This window comes from Orcinus orca, chromosome 13 (genome assembly GCF_937001465.1).
Source record: "Orcinus orca chromosome 13, mOrcOrc1.1, whole genome shotgun sequence".
Classification (NCBI taxonomy): Eukaryota; Metazoa; Chordata; class Mammalia; order Artiodactyla; family Delphinidae; genus Orcinus; species Orcinus orca.
Genome location: NC_064571.1, coordinates 85,657,793 through 85,681,207, shown reverse-complemented (window position 1 = coordinate 85,681,207; position 23,415 = coordinate 85,657,793). Strand labels below are relative to the sequence as shown.

The 23,415-nt window shown below is 51.4% G+C and overlaps 1 long non-coding RNA gene across 1 annotated transcript; it reads right to left on the bottom strand.

Moving 5' to 3' along the window:
- Nucleotides 1-2,687: 2,687 nt before the first annotated feature.
- On the bottom strand, nucleotides 2,688-11,206 carry LOC117203275 (uncharacterized). The gene is made up of 3 exons (XR_004485969.2): nucleotides 10,771-11,206; nucleotides 5,160-5,447; nucleotides 2,688-4,549 (listed from the first exon to the last, which is right to left on the bottom strand). It is a non-coding gene; the product is annotated as an uncharacterized LOC117203275 (long non-coding RNA).
- Between the last annotated feature and the right edge of the window lie 12,209 nt (nucleotides 11,207-23,415).

Here is a 23,415-nt window from a genome sequence, read left to right as displayed (position 1 = left end):
ACATGCAGGGAGGTCAGGGCTAGAGCACAGGCGGGCACAGGTGAACACAGGTGCCGTGGGAGCACGGAGAAGGGCGATTCTCCCAGCGTGGGAGGAACAAAAAAGACTTAATCATGAAGGGCACATTTGAGCAGGCCCTTGAAGGACGCAATTCCACCAGACAGAAAAGGGAGAAGGGAGGTCCATGCAGAGGGTCCAGGGAGGCCTGAGTGAGTCTATTTCTTTACCTCCATCAGTGAACCAATGGCTAATGACATAATGGGTCAGCCCAGGGCCAGGACTGGGGTGAAGGGATACAGGGAAGTGACGCCTTGAGTGTAAAATTGAAGGAGATGTCAAAAAACTCAGTGATCAAGATAAAACCCATTTCATGCAGTACGTAAGAAGTCAAAACTAATGCAAAATCCATGGCTAACAAAATGCCATACTGTTAAATAAAAACCAGACCAGTATTACTGATTTTTCCTTCTGTTTCTGGCTCATTTTCACCGTTAACCTGCCGCTTTTAAAGTGTTCACAGCTATGGGCATTTGTGCACTTCTCTTTACCCATAATTCCCTTTACTTTATTTCCAGGGAAAATAAGAGAGAGAAAAAAATACATGAAAATAGTTTGAACCAAAAGCTCATTCATTCCTGTCTTGGCCTTCAGCAAATTCTTCCGTCTACAGATTCCCTCCTTCTTTTGGAAAAACTTGAGTCTGGGAGCTGGAAGCTTCTGGGAGCTGGAAGCTTTCCTTCATACCGAATACTGTTCAATACCCTTTTCCTCTGTTAGCCAATGAACAGGGCAAACGTGCACGCCAAAGGCTTCAAGCTGGCCTGGGAGCCTGCGGATATGTGCGCATCCTGCCGGAAGCTGCAGAGCCGGGCAGGAAGTTGCAATTACGAAGAGGTTGGGCTTCTGCAGAAGCTGAGCAGTGCTGGCCTGAATAAACCCAGGCTTATCAAAAGAAGGGATATGGGAGTGAATCTGGTAATTAATAGGATTGCAGGTTTCAAAGGAAAAGGGAGGAGGCCAGGCCAGCTTTGTGGCGCCCAGCACTTTCCCTAAAGGCACAGACAGAAACAGGATAAACAGCCATGGGGCAGGCGGGGATGGACCACGTCCAACTGTGGGGCAGGCTCTCTCCTCCTTTATGTCCTCCCAACAGTCACCTGTTTGCTCGAGACCCTTTCTCTTCTATCATTACTGACTCCTTAGCTTTTCGAGATAATTATCATTGGGGATGAAGTTTCTTACTCTTGGGTCCTAGCCAAGTGACCTTATTTTCAGAGTTTAAGGAAGATTTTCAAATTTCTCTTGTAGATTCCAATTTCAACTCATTTTTAACAAAATTTTCTAGAAGCCACTAAACACTGAAATGTGTATTTCAGTAAAAGTGAATCCATTTCATCCCGAAGGCCAGACAGTGCAACACAGGAGAGCCTGGGGGTTACAGAAAGTCACACTACCCGAGATCCGCCCAGAGCCCGTCTGCTGTGGACTGAGAGTTCTCTGGGGACCGGCACACAGCCAGCGTGGCTGGCCACATGTGTGAGCCGCTTTGCTTTCAGAACCACCCGCCAACCCACGTGAGCCAGGAGCCTGGGCTCTCCATTCAGAGCCTACAAGTGTCTACTGAAGCGGAACAAGAAGGGGAAAGCTCAGAGGAAAGGGTTTCTCCCTCCCGTGACCCTGAAAGAGACCCAGTTGTAGCCTGCAGGGCTGGATGGGAAGACTTAGACAAAAATCGCAGAACTGGGAGGACAAAAGGTCACACTGGGTTTCTATGGCATGGTGGAAAGCCAGCTCACCTCGTAGTCAAGAGAGCTGCCCTGGAACCCTATGAAACACCTGCTGTATTTCTGAGATCCACCCTGACCCTCGGTGTCCTCATTGGGACAAGGGCTGGGGCTGACGGAGTAGGTGACACGCCCTCCCTCGAATCCCCTGTCACTCCAATCCTGTTCCCTGACCTGTTCCTCCTCTTCCACTCCCTCCGTGCAGGCTCCAGGGATCTCTCTGAAGGGTGAGTCATACCTGGTTACCCACCTGCTTCAAAGTCACCCCTGACCACCCACGTCAAGCATTTACCTGCAAGGAGCACCACTGCCTGCGGCGTCCGCTCCGCACTCCTGAGTCCCCCAGCACGTGGCCTGGCCTGAGGTCCAGCTCCTCAATGACCCCTTCTGGTGCCCTTGTCCCCTTGTTTGGCTTGAATTCCCCACCCTGTGTTCAAATTCCTAAAGGAATTTGAGGTAGTGCCCACCTCAAATGGAGGAAGAAACGTAGAAGGCAGACCATCTAAGGTCTTTCCCCCACTGTCATCAGCATTGCTATTAACATCGCACACCACACCTACCATCTTCCCAGCCCATCTCCCCAGCAAGTCTCGTCTCCCATGACCCAGGTTATAAGGCCCCTGCTCTGGGCTTCCCAGCACCCCGGTCTTGCCTCTCTCCTAGAACTCACCATGTGGCATCACGACATACACATTCGTTCACCTGCCTCACCTTTCATCTTTGCTTCCTATGCTTCTATTCTGGTAGTTGCCATAGCATTGATGCTCAAGATGAATGAATGAATGGGAGAAGGGACAGACACATCTATCCCACTGTGCGCGCAGAGGTTCTTTCATTGTTGAGCCTCTTCTCAAGGACATCTGATGATGACAGAGCCCTCCCTGCTCCCCTAGGCTCCAAGGTGCTGAGAGTCACGAGTATTCCTGTCTGTCCAGCTGCATCCTCCCTGCCACAGCTGTTGCCCACCCACCTTCAACCAGAAGCAGAGCGGAGGGGCAAATCTGCGTGGCACCAGCTTTAGGCCTCCTTTCACCTGGAACACTGACTGTTCAGCACATCTTCGCCCTGGAGATTCCCACCAGCTGGTTCACAAAACCGAAGGGCTGAGTTTTCTCTACAGAGAATGTCTTCTGCTTCCCCTTCAGAAAGGACACTGGAGTCTGAAGTACCCAGCACAGTTCAGCTTAGCCTCTTTGCCTTGGAACCTCGTTTGTTTCCTCGGGGGCTATCAGGAATAAGGACCTGGCTGAAAGCTCTCATAAGGCAGCAGGGCCCTCTGCCACTCCTCCTTCCTGGAACTGAAGCTGAGCAGCTTTGTGCAAAAAAGGGAGACGAGTGGGCGGACACCTTTCCTAAGCCTTGATAGCCACTGGAGACGGTCCTCAATCGTTCCTGACCTTCCCCCAATTAAATAACCTCAATTCCCTAAACTTTCTTCAAAAGGATCATCTACTCAGCAAGAGGAGAGAAATGCTCAGAGCCTCCAGAAGGCAAGGAAAGAACCAGGCTCTGTCCTGATTGAAGACACAACCAGTGAGATTGGTGAGCAGACTTGCTTTCTATAGGTAAGATTCTTTTTTATATTTATTTTATTTATTGTCATTTATTTTTGGCTGCTCTGGGTCTTCGTTGCTGCGCGCGGGCTTTCTCTAGTTGCGGCATTCAGGGGCTACTCTTCGCTGCAGTGCGCAGGCTTCTCGTGGCGGTGCCTTCTCTTGTTGCAGAGCATGGGCTCTAGGAGCACAGGCTTCAGCAGTTGTGGCACACGGGCTCAGTAGTTGTAGCTTGCAGGCTCTAGAGCTCAGGCTCAGTAGTTGTGGTGCACGGGCTTAGTTGCTCCACAGCATGTGAGATCTTCCCAGGCCAGGGCTCGAACCTGTGTCCCCTACATTGGCAAACGGATTCTTAACCACGGTGCCACCAGGGAAGCCCCAGAGTTGCTTTATAGGTGAAAGGAGGTGATAAACATGAAGATTTTCATTTTAGTGCAAATTACCGCGGCACAGCCCTCCTGGGGCAAATTCCCAACTTCCTGGTCCATCATGGACTAGCTCTGAAAATGCCAATTTTCTTTAGGTGACGAGTCAGAAATTTCAGGGCCTCATAAGGAGTGCTCCCCAGAAATAAATTTTAGAAGTGTATTATTTGACACCACTACTTTAGAGGAGTGACATTAAAACTAATGAAAAAGGGAACGTTTGTTTTCCCTCTCCCTTTTGAAATGGCAGCAATAACATTCCAAATTAAGGAGATTTCCAAAAGCATCATACCTTTGGGCAATGCAACAGGAAAAGATATTCTGCAGAAGCTGATCATCTAACAGGTCACACTGTACCTGCTTCCCATCAGGCTGTGGTTTCGCTATTGGGAAATGAATAAATCAGAGGCGTGATGGCAAACTAACATCTTTACCTTCAGGCTTAGAAAGTCGGTTAATTAAAGCAACGAGGTGCTAACGGGTGTTTGCACTTTCCTCTCCCTGCTTTTCGTGCATCACATGTGCAAGTGGCTGTGTGGGCCCCCCACTCAGACCTCCTATTATCCAAATGCACCATTTAGCCAGCAAACCTGGTGGCTGAGTGCTGACTTTCTCAAGCCCGATGTAGAACCTTCTAGAGGTAGAAGGTGTGTCAGTTAGGTTAAATTAACTTAATGAAGTAAGGCAGTCAAGATCTGACTTCAGTATATACATCCATGTCCTTTACTTTCTCCCGATGTCGTGGATACCTGTGAACTGGTTATGCATCTTTCATCCATTATCTTATCTGCTGAGAAAAAAATAAATTCATCCACTCCATGAACATTCATTGAGGACTTCTAGGTGCTTGGCAGGCGCAAGGTGCTGGGAACATGGAACAAGAAGTCCCAAGCAGACCCCTAAGAAGCTGGCAGTGCCCTGGCGAGGCAGAATTAGCAAAAGCCACGTGCCAATGCTTACCCTGCTTGTCTCAGCTTCGGGGGCCATCTACCCCAGGTAGGATGGGACCTCGAGGGAGGAACAGCCCTCTTCTAACTGCAGGGTTAGGCCACAAGAAGGCTTTGCAGAGGCAAGTCTCAAATGAGAGATCTTCCAGGCTATACTGGGGAGGGGGCACGGGGCTCTGTGGAAAGCTGACAAGCACCAGGGTGGCCTACCCTGGCCTGTTCGGGGAGCAGGGATGGTTGTGAGTGACTGAACGTTGGATGCAGGGACCCAGGGACCAGGCCAGGGGATCAGGCTGAAGAGGGAGGCGGTGGGCGGCCCGTGGAGCTGCTGCCTTGAAGGGCTGGGTCTTCTGTCCCCTGGGGGGGGTCCACCAAATGTGAGAGTCTGAGAAACTCCTCTAGTGGCAGCTGAAGAAGAGAACTGAGCAGGTTCTTCCATCCCTCGCTCACCGTTTATGAGGAGGAACGCACTGTGTGCCGCGGATGAGATTCCCCGGCCCCGGGACGGACACAAGGGCCATGCGTGTGCCCTTGAGCGGTCACTTCGCCCGAGGTGGACAGGCCATCCCTGGGATCCCGCCGGCTCTGAGATTCCCTAACGCTGATGCACCGCGTCCCTGGAAGATGCTGCAGGTGGCACCAGGCGGAGTAGAAGGATCTCCTTTCCTCAAGATCTGCAGGTGGACGAAACCAACCGACTCAGCAGCTAACCGAGAATCGTCTGCCTGGTGACAGTCACTGCGGAGGACAAGAGATGAGTAAGAAAAGGCAGCTGAGGGCTTCCCTGGTGGCGCAATGGTTGAGGGTCCGCCTGCCGATGCAGGGACGAGGGTTCGTGCCCCGATCCGGGAAGATCCCACATGCCGCGGAGCGGCTGGCCCCGTGAGCCATGGCCGCTGAGCCTGCACGTCCGGAGCCTATGCTCCGCAACGGGAGAGGCCACAACAGTGAGAGGCCCGCGTACCGCAAAAAAACAAAACAAAACAATAGCACAAAGTGACCTTCCGGGTTCCTTTTCGGCAGTAACATTTTATGAATACATGAACACAACCGATTAAATGTCCAGGCCTGATAATCCTCCCCACCAGGATTCCAGGCAGCGCCCACTGCTCCCGTCTTGGACTTTCACCCAGCACTTCTGGCTCCGTTGCTTCCCCAACCCGATGCCCATTAACACCCCCTCCCAATCCAGTCAGGTGTGCTTGGCTGGCAGCCCAGGGGCCCAAAGCAGTAGCTGATGAGCCTTTAGCTGGACCCACTGATGGACACTCAGCTCCCTTTCTTCCAAAATCTGGTCTGGCCTGGTCTCCCGTGGCTTTGTTAACACTTGGTTTTAAGCTGTGGGTGGCAAACTGTATCCTCTGAGGGTGCCTTCAGGACACAGGGGTCCCCCTCGGGTGGCTTTGGACGCTTATGTTGAAACCTGAGTGCACAGGGGACAGGGGAGGCTGCCAGAGGAGCTGCAAGGTATCCTCATCATTCCCTCCCTGGCCCAGGGACTCTCATACCGGGCAAGCATCAGAATCCCCCCGGGCGGGCTTGTCGGCACAGACCTCTGACCTCTCCCCAGGGCTTCTGACTCATGGGTCTGGGGTGAGGTCGGAGAATTTGCATCCCTGATGCTCCCAAAGGGCCCATGTCAAGGGCCACACTTTGAGAGCCGTTGCCCTAGTGCCCCAGTGAGACGGGGACAGTTCTGGCCCCTGAACATGGCCCCACCCCCCGGGTCTGTGATGAAAGCTCCCTGCCAGGGCCACAGGCCACCGCAGTCCCTCTGCTGAAGAGCTTATAGGACTCGGCCGGGAAGCAGCCCAGCCCAGCGCAGGTGGCTCTGAGGGGGAGGCTCTGGGGGAGGGGGCCCAGGTGGACCAGGGAAGATTTGGGGAAAGTGACACTTGAGACTGAGGGACAAAGGAGGGCCAGGCCACGAAAGGGAGGGGATGAAGGGAGCCCCAGAGAGGGGGACTGACACAGGCACCCGCACCTGGCACAGGAGAGAACTCGGTGTCCCGGAGAGCAGCAAGCAGGTCGGGCAGGAGCTCAGGCTGGACGGTGGGCCAGGGCGCGACCCGCGGGGCCTTCGGGACAGCCAGAGTCTGGACATAACCCAGAAAGCAGGGGCTGCTGGGAGGGGTCGGAGGGAACAGCCCTTCGAGGGGCTGGGGCCAGGGGTCCGGGGACCCAGGATTGAGTGGGGAGAGTTGAAGGGGTGGGTAGCTCAGGCTGCTATCACAACATACCACAGATGGGTGGCTTAAATGACAAACACTTCTTTCTCACAGTTCTGGAGGCCGGAAATCCAAGATCGTGACCTTGGCAGAGTCCGTGTCTGGGGAGAGCCCTCTGCCCTCTGCAGGGCTGCTCCACCCATGGGGTAGGGGCAGCAGGCTCCCTGGCGCCTCCTCTTCTACGGACACTCATCCCGCCATGGCAGCCCCTCCCTCATCTAATCCCGACCACCTCCCAAAGGCCCACCTCCAAACACCATCACACTGGAGTTAGGGCTTCAACATATGAATCTGGGGGGGACACAAACATCCGGTCCATAGTGAGGCGGGGTGGAGGGGAGAAATCAGAGCTGACATTTACTTCAGTTTCCAAAGGGCTTCACGTGGGAAAAAGCCAGTACTGTTGAAGAAACATTGGGCCATCTCTGAGAAGCCCCGTGCTATCTTCCCTATACTCTGGTAAAGAGCAGGTCACCTCTAACTACAATTTTCTTTCCACAAGCAAACTGAAAGGAGGTACTGTCAGTTAAAAATTAAACAACAAAACGAAACTCAGACCATGTGAGTGTCATGTTTTTTTAAAAAGCAATCAATTACTGGTTTTCTCTTGATCCCGACAGGATCAAAAAAACATTTGGTAGCATTCCCTGACGGTCAAAATCCATTCGTAAATGGTTACACAGTCTGTGCCTCGCTGTGGATGTCCTGAACTTCCGTGTCGGCCCCGTGTTCTTCAGCTCTTCTCCTCCCTGGGCTCCTTGCTCAGCAAACATTTTTCAGTATGTACACGCGGGCCTTCTCATTGCCCCTTTCCCACTGATTTGGGGACAACTGAAGACACTGATCTCTTGTTTTAAAATAAGAATCAGTGAATGGACTTTGATGCAGAGAATGTCTTTTTTTTTTTAATTGAAGTATACTTGATTTACAATGTTGTGTTAGTTTCAGGTGTACAGCAAAGTGATTCAGTTATACTATATGTATGCATGTGTGTATATATATGTATGTAGATATATACATATGTATGTATGTGTAGTGTATATTCTTTTTCAGATTCTTTTCCCTTGTAGGTTATTACAAAATGTTGAGTATAGTTCCCTGTGCTATACAGTAGGTCCTTGTTGGTTACCTATTTTATTTATAGTAGTGTATACCTGTTCATCTCAAACTCCTAATTTATCCCTCCCCACTTTCCCCTTAGAGAATTTTTCATTGCAGCCAACATTTCAAATGCATCTTCATCCATCCCTTCTCGTGGCCTGTGCCACGCACTGTTGTAGGTATTGGGTTACAGGGGTGCAAAGGATGAACCAGGCCCTGCTCCCGGGGAGCTCATGCTCTGAGAACATTACAAGGGCATTAGGAGCCGTTTAAGGAACCAGAGCAGGTCGGCGCGAGAGGGGACACCTGCCTGAAAGCCACCTGACCCATCTGACCAGGGCTTAACCCTGAGCCCAAGGCTGACCCTTCAATGCCGCCCCCTTAGGACAAGCTGGACATCCTGCAAAACCTCTCCAAGCCAACCTCGGGCTCTCATCTCTTGCTCTCAGGAACTTCAAACATTCAACACAGAGTCAAGACATTAAAATAAAACACACGCACACACAAAAAAAACCCCTCTTCCAGTCTTCAAGCTCCACTTTATGACCTAAAAAGCAAAATCTTTCTAAAGCATAACAAGCTACTTCAGATGAAGAAAACAACGGACTCTAAAAGGCGAGGAATCCAGTGTATGTTCTCTGTCACGTGAGCACCAAATACCGAGAAACCATCCCGGGACGAGGAGGCCGGCCCAAACCAGCTGCTTCAAAGAGGCTGTTCTTTAGCGGAAGGCTTAACACAATGACCCTAGAAATGCCGAGGGGAAACAGTCCGAGAGCTCGCACTGGCTTTCCAAGGAGGGATGCCAGAAGGTCCCTCTTGGCAGGATTCACAGCATCAAAATCCCATTTGTAGAGAATGCCAAGTGTCAGTGGCTCCGATGGCCTTTTTAAAGATCTGTGCTTTCACGCCACTAAGAAAGAAAAGGGAACGAAAAGAAGCTAGAGAGTCACTAAGCTTAAAAATTTGGAATAAAGGGTACCTTCCCCCCAGTGAATACAGCTGATGCCGCCATGGCGGCAGTGGCATCAAACCATTTGTGCTGCTTCCTTCGTGGCCGGCTGTTTGCTTTTTCAAGCCAGGAGGAGACACTAACATCGGACCCCTCTCCACAAGGAAACTCAGGGTGTTACTGCTTCTTCCTCCCCCACCCATCTTCAGGGCAACAGCTCTGCACTTGGGCCCCAGGGGGAAGATGCTTTCTCAGCTTGTCCTCTGCATCCTTGATCCGATCTCTCCAGTTTGGGTGTGAGGAAATCTGGGCCTTTTTCCTTTTCCCTGGTGCGTTTCATTTACAATGATTTTGCTAAGCAGTGTGAATGTTTACCATATGCTGGCCGTGTGGCAGAACATTTTGGCTCCCCTAAAAAGCCAGGTTGCTGAGTCACGCTGAGTCACTTGCCCCGAGAAATCCCCGGGGGGAGGGGATACAAAACAGCTGGGGCAAACACGGGGCCCTGGCTGGCCCTCCTCGGAGGGACTGGGGCGTGGACGGCGGAGCGGAGTCAGGCCAAGATTCCACAAGCAGCCGAAGCACCACGGCTCTCACCAAACAGCAAAGTCCTGTAAACGTTGAATTTCTAGAACTTTGCCTACAGAGGAGAATAGCTGAGATGGAGCCAGAGCAATGAGTGGGACTAAAGACACTTGTAGACAGAAATAATATTAAATAAAAGGCCAACAAGCAGAACTTGATCACTAAATGATTGCGTACGTTTGTTTTTGTTTTTTAATTTGTCCTCTCCAGTATTGTGTGGTGGACATTCAAAAGTCAATGAACTAATTGATTTCGACTCTGAATAATTGTGTTTTTAAATGGAACATGGGTATATTTGGGTGGTTATTTCCTACAGTTCCTTCAATGTCCCCAAAAGTCAGACCCTTCATGGGATGATAAAATGGCCACTTCTAATCACCTTATGGCCATAAGAATCATCTTATCTAAAATGCAGGTTCCGTAGTCATCTTTCCACCTCTGCTAAGAAGCTGGGGGTCGCAGGAGTATATCTTAAAACATGATCCCAGGATTGCCCAGGAATCTTGTGAAAAAATATAAAGGGCTCAGCCCTATTCCTCACCCTACCCTCAAATTCTTATGGGATAGGTAAAGGTGGGGTCTATAAACCCATATATTCCAGAAGCGTCCAGATCATTCCAGTTGGGTTTTCCCTGGCTCTACTTACAAGAACAAAACAGCAAAGTCCCACCACTGCCTAGATGACCCTCAATTTCTGAGCAGACATGAAAATGCTGCCTATGGGTTTTTATTACTCTCTTCCACCTGAGAAAAACTTTCCTCACTATTTCTCCCATACTTGAAAGATTCAGATACAGTGTGTCCATCATCCCTGTCTTTACTCCCTAATCCTGGCACCCAGTGGCTCTGCGACCTCAGACTTGTTACTTAGCCTCTCTAAGTCTCAGCTTCTGACTCACACTGAAACAGAGCCCCTAAAGCTCCTCTCGGGGTGCTGTCGGGCTCAGGTACACACCCTCGTGCAGGCTTCACGAGTACCCGGCCTTCTCCTCCTTTACTGCACTCAGGTTCCAGCCATGTGAGCAGGGAGACTGCTTTCTTCAAGTCTCTGATCCAATGTCACCTTCTCCATGCAGCCCACCAGGACCACCATCTAAACCATTACTCTCGTCCCCTGCTGCGGGCACTGCTCATTTCCACCCCTGCTTTATTGCCAGTCTTCACCATCTTGTAATAACCTCTGTGATTTACTCACCAATTTCATTTCTTTGTCTCTCCCATCTAGAATGTAGCGTCCTGGTGGTCAGAATGTTCGTCTGTTTTGTTCACTGATGATTTCTAATTTCCTAGAAGAGTGTCTGGTACACAGTAGGTGTTCAGTAAGTACTGGACGGACGGATGGATGGATGGATGGGTGGGTGGATGGGTGGGTGGATGGATGGATGAGTGGATGGAAGGGTACCTGCCTTTGAGCTCTATTTCATCTGTGCCACCATTCACACTGACTGCATGTCTGAACTTGGAAAACCTGTCTCCTTTTCCAGATGAGGTAAGATATGATTACTCACAAGCCAGTCACTTCCCTCTTTAAAACCAGCTTTGTTGTTTTACTACTGACATGTTTTTGCCAGATCTGTTTGCGTGCTCCATAACTCATGTAAATGTTAATAAAGAAAACTATGAAAACAGCTTCCTACATGTTTCCTGTTCCAGGCATAATCACGTGAAAATGCAGTGTGCCGTGCATGTGATGGAGTAACCCCCCTTCACTGGGCTTCCAAATGACAATCCCTCCCGGGGAAGACACCAACCCTAGATTTGTACATCTCCCCTTCCAACCCCAGTCTGTTCTGCACTTTCCCTGCATCACACACTTCCGGCCATGGCCTCGGTACTGGGGCCCCAGGCAGGCTCCTTCCAAGTGCTCGGGCGCTCCCCACGGGGTACGCTGCTCCGAGGACCGCCCGCACTCAGGGCCGTTCCAACCTCAGCACTTCAAACCCCACTGACAGCGGCACGGGCTTCTGTTCCTATCGGCAACCATCAGCCCATAAGGGGACCCTAAGGCACGGTGAGGATGGTGCAGAATACTTTATTTCGAAATGTTATGTTTCGAACGCTTGTAAAATACTCATTGTCAATGTTTCCTCTTTTAAAGCAAGCATTTCTCCGGAAGATAATTAAATGGATTTGATACACTTTCAGAAAGCCTTAGGCAGTAACTCAGGACAGAGATGAGCCTTTGACGTCAGACAGGCCAGGGTCCAGGTTCTGGCTCCCGCCTCCTGGCTGTTCTGACAGGATGGGTGACAGGGCAGTCTCCCGGCAGGTGAGGCAGGAGAGCGCTGCGGCCCAACCCGCAGGGTCTTGCAGGGTTTAGGGAGACCAGGCCGTGAAAGGGCTTGTGCCAGGCTTGCGCTGGAGTGAGGGGGGCTGCGGGATGCCCCTCGCCACGCGGGGAAGAGGGCCTGGAGGGTGGGAGTCCCAGCCCCGCAATTCCCAGGCTCTGCGGTCTCAGCCAGGGGACCTCTACCCCCTGCCCGAGCCCGGCCCCGGCCCGGCGTCTGTGATGTGGGACTCATGGCCGCACCGCGGTGCCCGGCACATCCCAGGCCTGCTTCCCACACACACACCTGCTCCCTCCCCGTCCACAGGCACTCCCACTCCTCGTGGGACAGAGACTGGACGGGCGCCTTGGGGTTCAGGCCTGACCCCACCTGACACCTGGCCCTGCAGCCCGGCTCACCTCTGCACTCAATGCTTCCTCTGCAAAACGGGAAGGACAGTGCCTGCCCTGCTGGTCAAGGTGAGAGTCAGGGAGGGCAGTGCTGTTAAGTCCACCCTGCGATTCACATGCTAGGAGTTGCTCTGCAAAGACGCTATTTTAAAGTCAAAAGCGGGAGAGCTCACACACCTGTGCCCCTGGCTCCTTGCAGAGCCCCCGGCGTGGGGGGTGGGGTGGCCTGTCACTGGCGCTGGCTGCAGGCCTTGCTGTGCAGTCACCAGCGGCTCTGGTTCCCTGCAAGTTCTGACTCAGTGGGTCAGGACCGGAGGCCGGCTCTGCCCCCCTGGGAGCACCCGGGCCGCGGCTCTCACGCCACACTCTGAGAAGTAAGGGTCAGAGTTGAAATGCTCCGTCCCACCCTCCGTGTGATGTGAGTCTCTTCATGCAGGTGGACTCACCGAGGGCAGCGGCAACCAGGGAGAGATGCCCGCAGAGCAAAAGGAAATGAAGGGCGAGGTTGCAGCTCCCCTCAAGGCCAAGGGCTCAGGCTCAGGCGTGGTAGGTGGCGGGAGCCCGCAGCTGCAGCCTCCTTGCCCTCTCTGCGCCCCGCCAGCCCCTCTTCCAAACACAACGACAGCAGCAGCCACAGAACCTAGACACTTTCTTGTCAGCGTTTTGCTCTTCTGGGTTTCTTCCTCTCTGGGGAAGCGGAGCGCAGGACTTCAGGAACTGGAGCTGCACGGCATCCTCCTGACCCCTGTCTCAGGACCAGGAATGGCGTCGCGGGAAGACGGACCTCAGCTTTCTAGCAGCTGCTAAGAGCCACAGCCTGGGGGCTCCCAGCCCCCTTCGTGGTACTCAAGCTTCAAGTCCGCACACTAGCAGGGTCTCCCTCGGGGAAAACGGTATCCCAGGGGTCTCTGGAAGTCAAATCAGCAAGACAATGGCTAAAGAGCCTGCCCCCAACCAGAAAGCCTGATGGCCCCACACTCAAAGTCACGACATGTAAAGAAAAATGCCAAAATCACCTTAAAATCTTGATGCTGAGAAGTGAGGAGGTGTTTCTAAGATGCCGTTTCTGGAACGTCCAGAGGCACCAGGTGCTCTTACCCCCTCACCAGGGAAGCTGAGGGGTCCACAGGTGGCCACGTCTTCCCCCACTCAGCTTTCCCATCCTCTCCAGGGCCCGGAGCCAGTCAGGCCATTTATCCTACTTGGTTTGGGTTCATCACACATGGGTATAAATCCTATACCTTAGGGGAAAGTCAGTAGGAATTCTGATTGGTTAAAAATAGACCCGCGCTATATACCTGAGTATATACGAGACACCACGATGTCAAATAAAACCATGCATTTTTTTTTCTAAATTAAGGCATTTTTGTTGGACGTGGAGATAACATTTATTTTGTGCACTACAAATCATTTGTTGTTGTAAAGCTTTCAGGAAGGAAAAAGCTGAAGTAAGTTATCCGTGATTACAACTGCAATGCACGTGTAAGATTATACTTCGAAACTCTGATTCACCAATCATCCCCCCGCCATCTGTAATTTCTCTTTTGGTGGCCATTTAGTCATCAGTGTAACAAACTACATCAAAGTTTAGTGACTCCAGACCATCGTTTCTTCTCTCACAATCTTATTGCTTGGATTCAGAGGCTCTCAGGTGAATGTGGTCAGTTAGTGGCTGGAGTGAGGTCACCTTAAGGCCTTTCTAGGCTGGACATCCAAGTTGTCTCCTTAACTCACAGTGAATTGCTTAACTGGGATGGCTAGAGGCCCGGGGCCGGCCCCTCCCCCCCATAGCTCTTTGTGTGTGGCCTCTTCATGCAGTGAGCTTGAGTCCTCGTCACAGCATGGTGGAATCCAAGAGGCCTGGATTTCTTCAACCCTAATCTGGGAAATCACACAGCACCACATCCACTGCAATCTGTTGGGTTCATGGGGCCTGCCCAGGTCCAGTCTGGGAAGGATGACATGCAGCAGGAACTCTGGGAAGCATGGTTCATCAGGGGGCATCTTTGGAGAGTAGTGACCTCAAAAGCTACCAGAAACCTGTAGGTCAAGGCGAAGGGCAAGATACATAAACTTCAGGGCCCACTATGAAGTGAAAATGCAACCCCTCCCCCGCCGCCCATTCAAAAAGCAGAAAAAAGGATTCTTCCTTTCTTCCACGGTCTCTCTCTCTCTCCCTCTAGCTCCCCTAGCTAGCCAGGACGCAAAAGGTGCTAGTGGAATGAATTAGACTCAGTCTAAAAGAATTCTCACCTGTCATGGTGTTTTTTAATGTGTGATTTAAAGGCATACCCTCTTGGTCACGAGGATACTTAGGCAAATAAAGACATAGGTGCCCAGAGCCCTGGTCTTCAACTCAGCGTGCGGGGTGCACTCACCCACTCTGACCTTTCCTGCCCCCAGTCCTAGGCCCTCATGGGGGACAGAAGAGCAGTGGTGGATCAGCAAGGGGCAGGAAGCAGGTGGAAGAACCCGGGGAAGCATGGAGGTGGGACCACATATGGTCCAGGCTGCCAGCCTCCAGTACGTGCTCCACTGTCCCAACAGATGTCACTCACAAAACACAACTGAAAGGTTAAAATTATTAAGAATCTCGGGGACTTCCCTGGTGGTGCAGTGGTTAAGAATCCACCTGCCAATGCAGGGGACACGGGTTTGAGCCCTGGTCTGGGAAGATCCCACATGCCACGGAGCAACTAGGCCCGTGTGCCACAACTACTGAGCCTGTGCTCTAGAGCCCGTGTCCCACAACTGCTGAAGCCCGCACGCCTAGAGCCCATGCTCTGCAACAAGAGAAGCCACCGCAATGAGAAGCCCGCTCACCGTAGTGAAGAGTAGCCCCCGCTCACTGTAACTAGAGAAAGCCCGTGTGCAGCAACGAAGACCCAGTGCAGCCAAAAGTCCATAAATAAATTTATTTTTTTAAAAAATGAATCTCAGGATAACACCTGTAGAGCATTAAACCCCAAGTGTGGGGCCCCTCTGAGCTAGGTGTCCAGGTGACATGCCCATGGAGCTGGACCTGCCAAGGAGTAATGACAGAGTAGGAGCAGGCAGCAGTGCTGTACGAGTGGGACCCCTGCCGTGGTGGGGGGAAAGATCCCTCTAGCTCCCCTAGCTGGCCAGGACGCACAGGGTGCTAGTGGAATGAATTAGGCTCAGTCTAAAAGAATTCTAAGCAACCTTGCAGCCAGGGGTGAGGACAGTACTCGTCTAGGCCAGGGATTCTACAGCCATCAGGCTTAATGATGCCTCTACACACCTGCTGTCAGGGCCAGGCTGGGCCTGATAACACAACAGTTAAATCATATTTTCAAAATCCATGACTTGATGAAATAAGGTACACGGAAAAGTACTTTGCAAATGCAAACAATAAAGACATGTGAATAGTTTTCTTTAAACAGATACCACTCCTCCATGTTTCCTATTTTTTTTAATGATCAACAAATAGGAACTTCTAGTTCCAGATAAGATGGAGTAGATGTACTTCTCCCTGTTCCTCCTGCCAAGGAGAGCTAAAAACTCTAGACACCAGCCAGAAAACAGTCATCAGCAGACTCTGAGAGGTGGAGAGAAGGGCAGACTGGCTGGTGACTGTGGAGCCCAAGGAAGGACATGGTGGTGTTTTCCCTGGGTTTTCTTTGTGCCTCTTATATCCTGGACCAGGTGCTGGGGAAGCAGGCACCCAGAAACACCAATGGACACGGACAAGAGAGAAAACAAGAAAAGCCTGCCGTCTCAAGCAACGGACCAGGAATGATGCAGCCTGGCAAGACAGAAAATGTCTAGATAATAACTATACTACTCTAAACAAAAGCACCAAAGATACAACTGGGGCACCAACTCCACCCCCATCAGCAAAGGCCAAGTGCAGAGCCTACATTTCCACCCTCACCCTGCTGTCATGAGGCACCCCCATCTCAGCCTCCCTCTGCAATAGGGTGGGGTTACAGATGGTGGGATTGGGAGCAGAGGCAGCCGCCCTGCTAGTCAGCAATGAGCCCCCTCAACAGTGTTAAGAGAGATCACGTGCGAGCCTGGACTTTCACCCTCACCCAGCAGTAACCTGGCACTCTTTCCGCTCCCCACAGGGTGGTCTCAGAGCAGGCTGAGTGAAAAGCTGGGGCGTTCACTCCCTTCCAGAGGCAAGAGGTCTTCAGCCCCCAGAGTGTAGGTACAGGAGGAGGCATCTCTTCCCCTGCCAGCCAGGATAGTGTCAGCAGAGACCTGCTCTAACAGAAGGTGTAAGATCCAGAGTCTCATAACACCCAAAAAGTCTAGGGTTCAAGCAAAAATCACTCTTCCTACCAAGAACCGGGAAAAGCTCAACTTGAATGAGAAGAGACCACAGTTGCCAACACTGAGTTGACATGATGCTGGAATTAACTAATAAGGGTTTTACAACAGCCATCAAAGTCTTTCAAGAAGCAATTATGAATATGCTCCAAAAAAGGATAATCTCAGTAAAGATGTGGAAGATACAGAGAAGAACCAAATGGAAACTTTAGAACTAAAAAATACAATAGCCAAAGCAAAAAATGCACTGGATGGGTTCAAAAGCAAAATGGAGAGGACAGAGAAAAGAATCACTGAACTTGAAGATAGAAAAATAGGAATTACCCAATTTGAACAACAGAGTGAGTAGACAAAAGAAAAAAAAAGAAAGAAAACGGACATGGCCTCATAGACCTGTGAGACGATAGCAAAAAGATCTAACATTCTTGTCATCAGGGCCCGAGAAGGAAAGAGGGAGGGTTTGAAAAAGTATGGGAAGAAATAATAGCTGAAAATATTCCTAATTTGGCAAAAGACTTAAACCTACAGAGTCAAGAAGCTGAGAGACCCTCAAACTGGAAAAAGAAAGAAAGCCATGCCACGATACATCATGGACAAATTTCTGAAAACCAAAGATAAAAAGAGCAAGGAGAAATAACACCTTATCTTCAGAGGAAAAAGCAACTTGAAGAACAGCAGATTTCTCATCAGAAACCATGGAAGCCAGAAGGAAGTGGCACAACATGTCAAATGCTGAAAGAACTCTACCCCAGAAGTCTAGATCCAGCAAAAACGTTCTCCAGGAATCGAGAGGATTACAAGACCTTCTCAGATGTAGGAAAACTAAGACGACGGGTCACCAGCAGACCTACCCTTAAAGAATGTCTAAAGGATGCCCTTGAAAAAGAAAGGAAATGACAAAAGAAAGAATACTGGAACATCAGGAAGGAAGAATGAACACGAGAGAACGTAAAAATGCGGGTAAATATAATAAATTTCCCTTGTCCTCTTGGGTTTTCTAAAAACAAGTGTATGGGTCCTCAAGAGGTCCAAGATGGCTCATTCTCACCCGTAGGCAAACCGCACCAACTGCAGGATTGATTTAAGAGGCCAGTTGCTTGCCTGAAGCTTCTCAGATTGTGGTGCTTGCACCACCTGCATCAGTGTCTCCTCAGGCTGTTTCCTGGGCTACTCACCAAACCCAATTAATCAGAATTTCTAGAGATGGGCTGCAGGACTCTGCTTGTAAAGGTGATTGTTACATACACTAAGGTGTAAAGTCCTCAGGTCTGAGTTGAACTTTTGTTAATAAAGAATCAGCCTCAGTCACTCAGTGTTAACTTCTGAGGAAGATGAGAACAGTGTTTTATAAATTCCCTGCAAGATTGGAACAAATTTTAAGGTAAAAAAGTAATCAATATCCCACCTGAGGTCAAGGTCACAAACCTCTGGATCATCACAGGGTACCGTTCTAGGAAGTGTGGGCTCACAGACGGATCTGTTATTCTTCTCTGCTTCAGTTTCTTCCTCTGCAAAACGGGGACAGCTTCTGCATTTCCTAACTGATGGGGTCAAGTTGAAGAGTAAAACAAATGAGCTATGATGGGCTTGTAAATGACTATTCTTGCCTAATGTGAATGATTAACCTCCCCTTCTTTATCTTTTTTTAAATTTTTTAAATTAAATTTGATTTCATCTGTGGCTTTCACTTTTCATTTTTTATTATTGTTTAAAATTTATTTATTTTTTATTTTTGGTTGCATTGGGTCTTCGTTGCCGCGCACGGGCTTGCTCTAGTTGCAGCTACTCTTTGTTGCGGTGTGCGGGCTTCTTATTGTGGTGGCTTCTCTTGTTGCAGAGCACGAGCTCTAGGCACACAGGCTTCAGTAGTTGCGGCACACAGGTTCAGTAGTTGTGGCTCGCGGGCTCAGTAGTTGAGCTAGCTCGGTTGCTCCGCAGCATGTGGGATCTTCCTGGACCAGGGCTCGAACCCGTGTTCCCTGCATTGGCAGGCGGATTCTTAACCACTGCACCACCAGGGAAGTCCCAAACTCCCCTTCTTTAAAGAGGGCCATCACGTCGCCCTTTTTTCTTGGAAATATGATGTTTCTATGCTCTTCACGAAAACTCCGGGAAAGGCAGAGACGGTTAAGATAAAATGTGCCACTTAATCCAACCGGCCTTTCCTCCAGGGTCCCGCTGATGGGCAGCCCCAGCACTGAAACATATGAGGGCCCTGGCATCCGCGGCGCTGGGAAGACAGCGTGATCCTGGCTGAGCTGAGGATGGGTGCCCAGGGACTGCTCCAGCCCCAGCAGATCCCCGCTGCTGGCTGGGTCCCCGGCACTCACCTCCCTGAAAATGCAGCCTTAGGTCCTGTCACCTCCCGCAGACATGTGACATGTGACAGGCATCAAGGGGCTTGCAGAACCCTTGTGCTGTTTCCAGCTGGGGAGAAGGGATATTGTAAATTGTCATTTTTAGGCAAGTGGGAGGGTAGACTCTGGGAGTGAAAGCCTCAAAGACGTGGGGATGGTGAGGGTGAGGGCGTGGAGAGAAGTGTGTCACCACTTGAAAAACAAATTCTCTCCACCAGCCGACTTGAGCGGCCAGTGATCAGAAGTACCCGTCCTGGCGCCTCCTGGGTGCCACCAGTGCCCCATCGGCGGCCTCTCGGGTCGGGAAAGGGCAGTGGCCGAAGCACCGCGGGCGCAGGACGCGTGTCCGCCGAGCGCGCCCCAGCCCCGGCCTGAGCCCCTGACCTGTCTGCGGGACTGGACGGCGGGGCGCGGCGAGGCGGCAGCCGGGGCCGGGCGCGCACGCGGTGCGGGGCGGGCGGGTTCCTCCCCTCTGAAGTCATGGACTTGGCGCTCGGCATCGCGGCCGGCGCGCAAATGTGGCTTCGGCCAAAAAGGGGAAAGAAGAAAAAAAAAGCGCACAATGTGTTTCTTGTTAGGGACTCGCAAGCCGGGCCTCGGGTTTTACTTTTGGTGCCGCATTATAATATTGAGATGCAGCTTGATTCCGGACAAGCCCGCCCTCGTCGCTGGCCAGAGAGGGCTGCTGCGGATTCCCACGGACGCCGGTGGGCAGCCCCCGCGGCCCGGGCGCCGCGTCCCATGCGGGGGGGAGCACGGTGGGCGGCGGCCAGGGGTCCCCGCTGTGACCCGGGCTCCCCGCGGGGGCCGGACCCCGCGACGCGCGCCCCGGGGCGGCGCAGACTCGGCGACGCCAGCCCCGCGCCCGCCAGCTCGCGGGCGGCCCGGGATTGTTTTGCAAGACCTTATCTCTCGCTCAAGTTAATTTTCTTTTTTAATTTGGTGACCGGAACAAAAGCCACAGGAAAATCCTTTGTGAAAGCTAAACGCGCCCACAAATCGGGGCACTTCACAGCATTTGTAACTAAATATTTGCCGTGCTGGTAGTTAAATCGGCCCCTCCGCCAAACTTTCCAAACTTTGCTTTCTTTGAACGGGGCTGAAAGGTGATCTCCCTACAAGGAGATCAGAAGGTTGAAAGCAATTGGCTTTAGCAAGGCGTTTTTCCTGGTGCTCTTGAGATCTCTGGGCAAACAGGACCGCGCGCGAATCCTAGAAGGAATTGGGGCCGGGATGGGGATGGCGGCGGCGCGGGGGAGGTACGACTGCTAAGCCATTGTAGTAGCTGAAGCGCTTTGTTGGTGCAATTTATTAGCTGTGTGCGACAAGAACGAGAAGAGGTTAGGCAGGTCTTCAAAACTACCCAAAGGGAGAAAAATAAACATCCCCTTGTTTGCTTTTTGTGGTTTTGCTCATTTTCTTCCCCTCTCTTTGCCCCTCATCTAAGGCTGTTTTCAACCCAAATTCGGTTATCTGGTTTCAGGGTAAGGGCTCCCTCTTGCCAAGGTATTAAATAAACAAGTAAAGCAAAAACTTGAATCCTTATGTAATCCAGATGCCGTTTCCTCGAAAACCACAACAAACCCCGCTAAACCAGATAACAGCATCGGGAGCAGCAGCGGCCCCACCCCCGCGGTTTCGGGGCCAGCAGAGGACATCCATGTTCAGGAACTCCTCTCCAGGACAGACGATAAATAATTGCTGCTAGCACTCTAAACTGCAGATGCGCACCCTTGAGGGATCCGGATGCCATAAACTGTCCGGGAATGTTGGCATCTGGTTCTTAAAATGGAACTTTCCCTAGAGATAAAGCCGGGACGGAGGAGGCGTCTGCGTCCGAGGGCTGACTTGGAACTTTCTGGCCTCTTGATGTTCTCTGTTGAAAACGCAGCATTGGGAAGGGGCTAAAAGCCTGCCCGTCTTTGTAGTGGTAATGAGGACGCAGACGCGGGTCCGCTGCGCTCAGAGGCTGGGAGCCGCGGGACCAGGCTGCACATCCTCCCGCCTCCCGGGGGGCGGGGTGGGGGGCTGTTCTGGAAAAATCTGAGAGTTTTTAGCTCAACCTCCAAGGGTTCCGAGGAGGAAGGCAGGGGACAGTAGGGGTGCAGGGGTGAGGGGTCCTTCAAAGGTATTTTGGGGAGTCCAGCAGCAAAGTCATCCCCGCGAGGATCCAAAGGAACACATAAATCTCGACATCCACTAAGACAGTCACCTTCTCCCCATCCGCCCTAACCCTCGCGCCAGCCCCACCCTGAACGCCTCGGTTGCAAAAACAAATAAAATAAAGCAAAACCTTTTTTTGCTTTGGCAACCTCTAAGCCACATTACGCCTCCTGCACAAGGAAGATTTCTTTCTTCTCCCTCTCCCGGCTTTTTTTTTCTTCTCTCCCCAACCCCCCTTTTCTTTTCTTCTCGGTCGTCCTTCCTTCCCCCAAATCGCTCGAAACTTAAGACGTGCAGCGGCTGCAGGTGCTCGCGGGCCGGGCGGCCCGGCCGGGGCGAGCCTGGGACGGCCGGGCCTCGCAGGCATTGATCAGCTGGGCGCGCGCGCTGAGTGACGGCGCGGTTGCCATGGCAGCCGCCTGAGCGGCGCCGCGAGGACAAGGCTGCAGGGCGGCGTGAATGGGCGGCGTCACGCGCCTGGCGCCAGAGAGTCTGCTCCGGGGCTCCGGCTCCGGCCCCGCCGCGGCCTGGCCCTCGCGCTGCCGCCGCCGCCGCCGCTGCCAATTCATCACCTGTCAGGGATCACTCGGGGGGTCACGGGCGGAATGGACACAGCTGTGAGAACAAAACCGGGGGAAAGAAAGGCGAGCGCTCCCAATTGTGCCAGATGTGCAGGGAGGACCTTGAGACCGCCCCCCCGCCGGCCCCCCGCAGGCTCCTCCCGCCCCCAGTTGCATCACGCGGGGATTGCAAAGGCGGCCCAGCCGGCCCGGTGCGCCCGGCCCGGAGCTGCTTCTGATCACAGCGAGGGGCTGGACGCGCTGGGAGCCGGCGGCCGAGCCCCGGGTGGAGACCGAGGGAGTGAGCCCTGGAACCAGGTTAGGGGAACTTCCAGGGCAGGCGTGTGGCTTTAAGTGGGTGTGTGTGTAGGGGGGGGAATTGCATCTCCACCCCCCCCCACCGGAAGCCATTCACACCTTCCCACCAGCCACAGATCCAGCAAATCCAGGGCCCTTTCTACAGCTTTAAGAGTCCTCAAATGCAAACCCACTGAGACACCAATTGATAGATTTTTCAATGCTTTGTAACCCACCCCGAAAATGCTCCAACACCGTTTTGCCGTTGAAAGCATAATTTTAAAGGTAATTTCGTATTGGGTTTGCTGAGACAGACATACTAGTAATTCAAGCCTTTTTTTTTTTAATCATTGACTTATACAGCCTCATAATCCCCTTAAAATGATCTTTAAATGAATGTAGAACTGGGTAGCGTGCCAATCGAATCGAATTCAACACAATCAGGCTGACTGGACTCTGACATGGCCGCTAAAGAAAGAAACACCAGAAAACTTTAACCATATTTAGCCATTTTACTGCATCAGGGTACAAAAATGATCATGGGAGAAGGCAGTGGCTCAGTCAGCTTTGCAAGTGTGTAAAGTAATCCTGCACAACGCTCATTAGGAACCAGCCCAGAGCCTGACTGTAGGGATAATGAGGCTGGCACGGATGTTAACATACGGTGTCCTTGGAAAAAGCTAGGAACGCGTCAGTATCTCAGAGCTGCAATGTCCAAGAATCACAAGTAATAATTTGAGAATCCCAAAGATGTTTGTTTACGTTGGCTATTATTGTAAAATAGTCAAAGTATAACATCATGAACCAAAATAGTGTCAAAACAAAATCTGTTCCACTGTGGCACGTATGTGACAGAAACACATGCACACAAAGTACATCAAAAGGCTCGAACTGTCGGGGACTCGGGTATGAAATCATTTCCAGACTTAATATCAGAGAAGAGGTTGTTAATGGAACACTGTCAGGAACAGAGTCGCAGGCAGCCTTTGCCCAGCCAGGCCCTGAGCAGATTTCTCTGCTGGTCAGGAAACCACCACCTCCATCCTCCAAACTGAAGTGGTTGGATTTTCTGAAAGTGACATCCACCCTAGCGCCACCAACTCTCCCTCCCTAAAGAGACGCCGTGGGGCAGGCACATGGCTGCAACTGGTGTCCGAGACCAGACCAGCTGGCTCACCGGTGACGAATTAATCATTCACTGAAGGAAAAAATACTGTATCCCCATTATTAAGCTTTGCTTTTTCTCCAGTTCTGCCCTCTTCCTCTTTCTTAAATGCAGAGGAGGTGGATGGAGATTGAGACAGAAAAGTAAACTTACCAATATAATATTTTGTCAGATTTTCTAGCATATTCTAGAGAAATATGATTTTCAAAACACACAACTAATTTATTGTAGTCTTCAGTTAAGCTAGAATTATGTGTGAATTTACTGAAAAGGATTTGAGTAAATAACTGCAAACTTTTTTTTTTATTTAGACCGCAGGAATGAG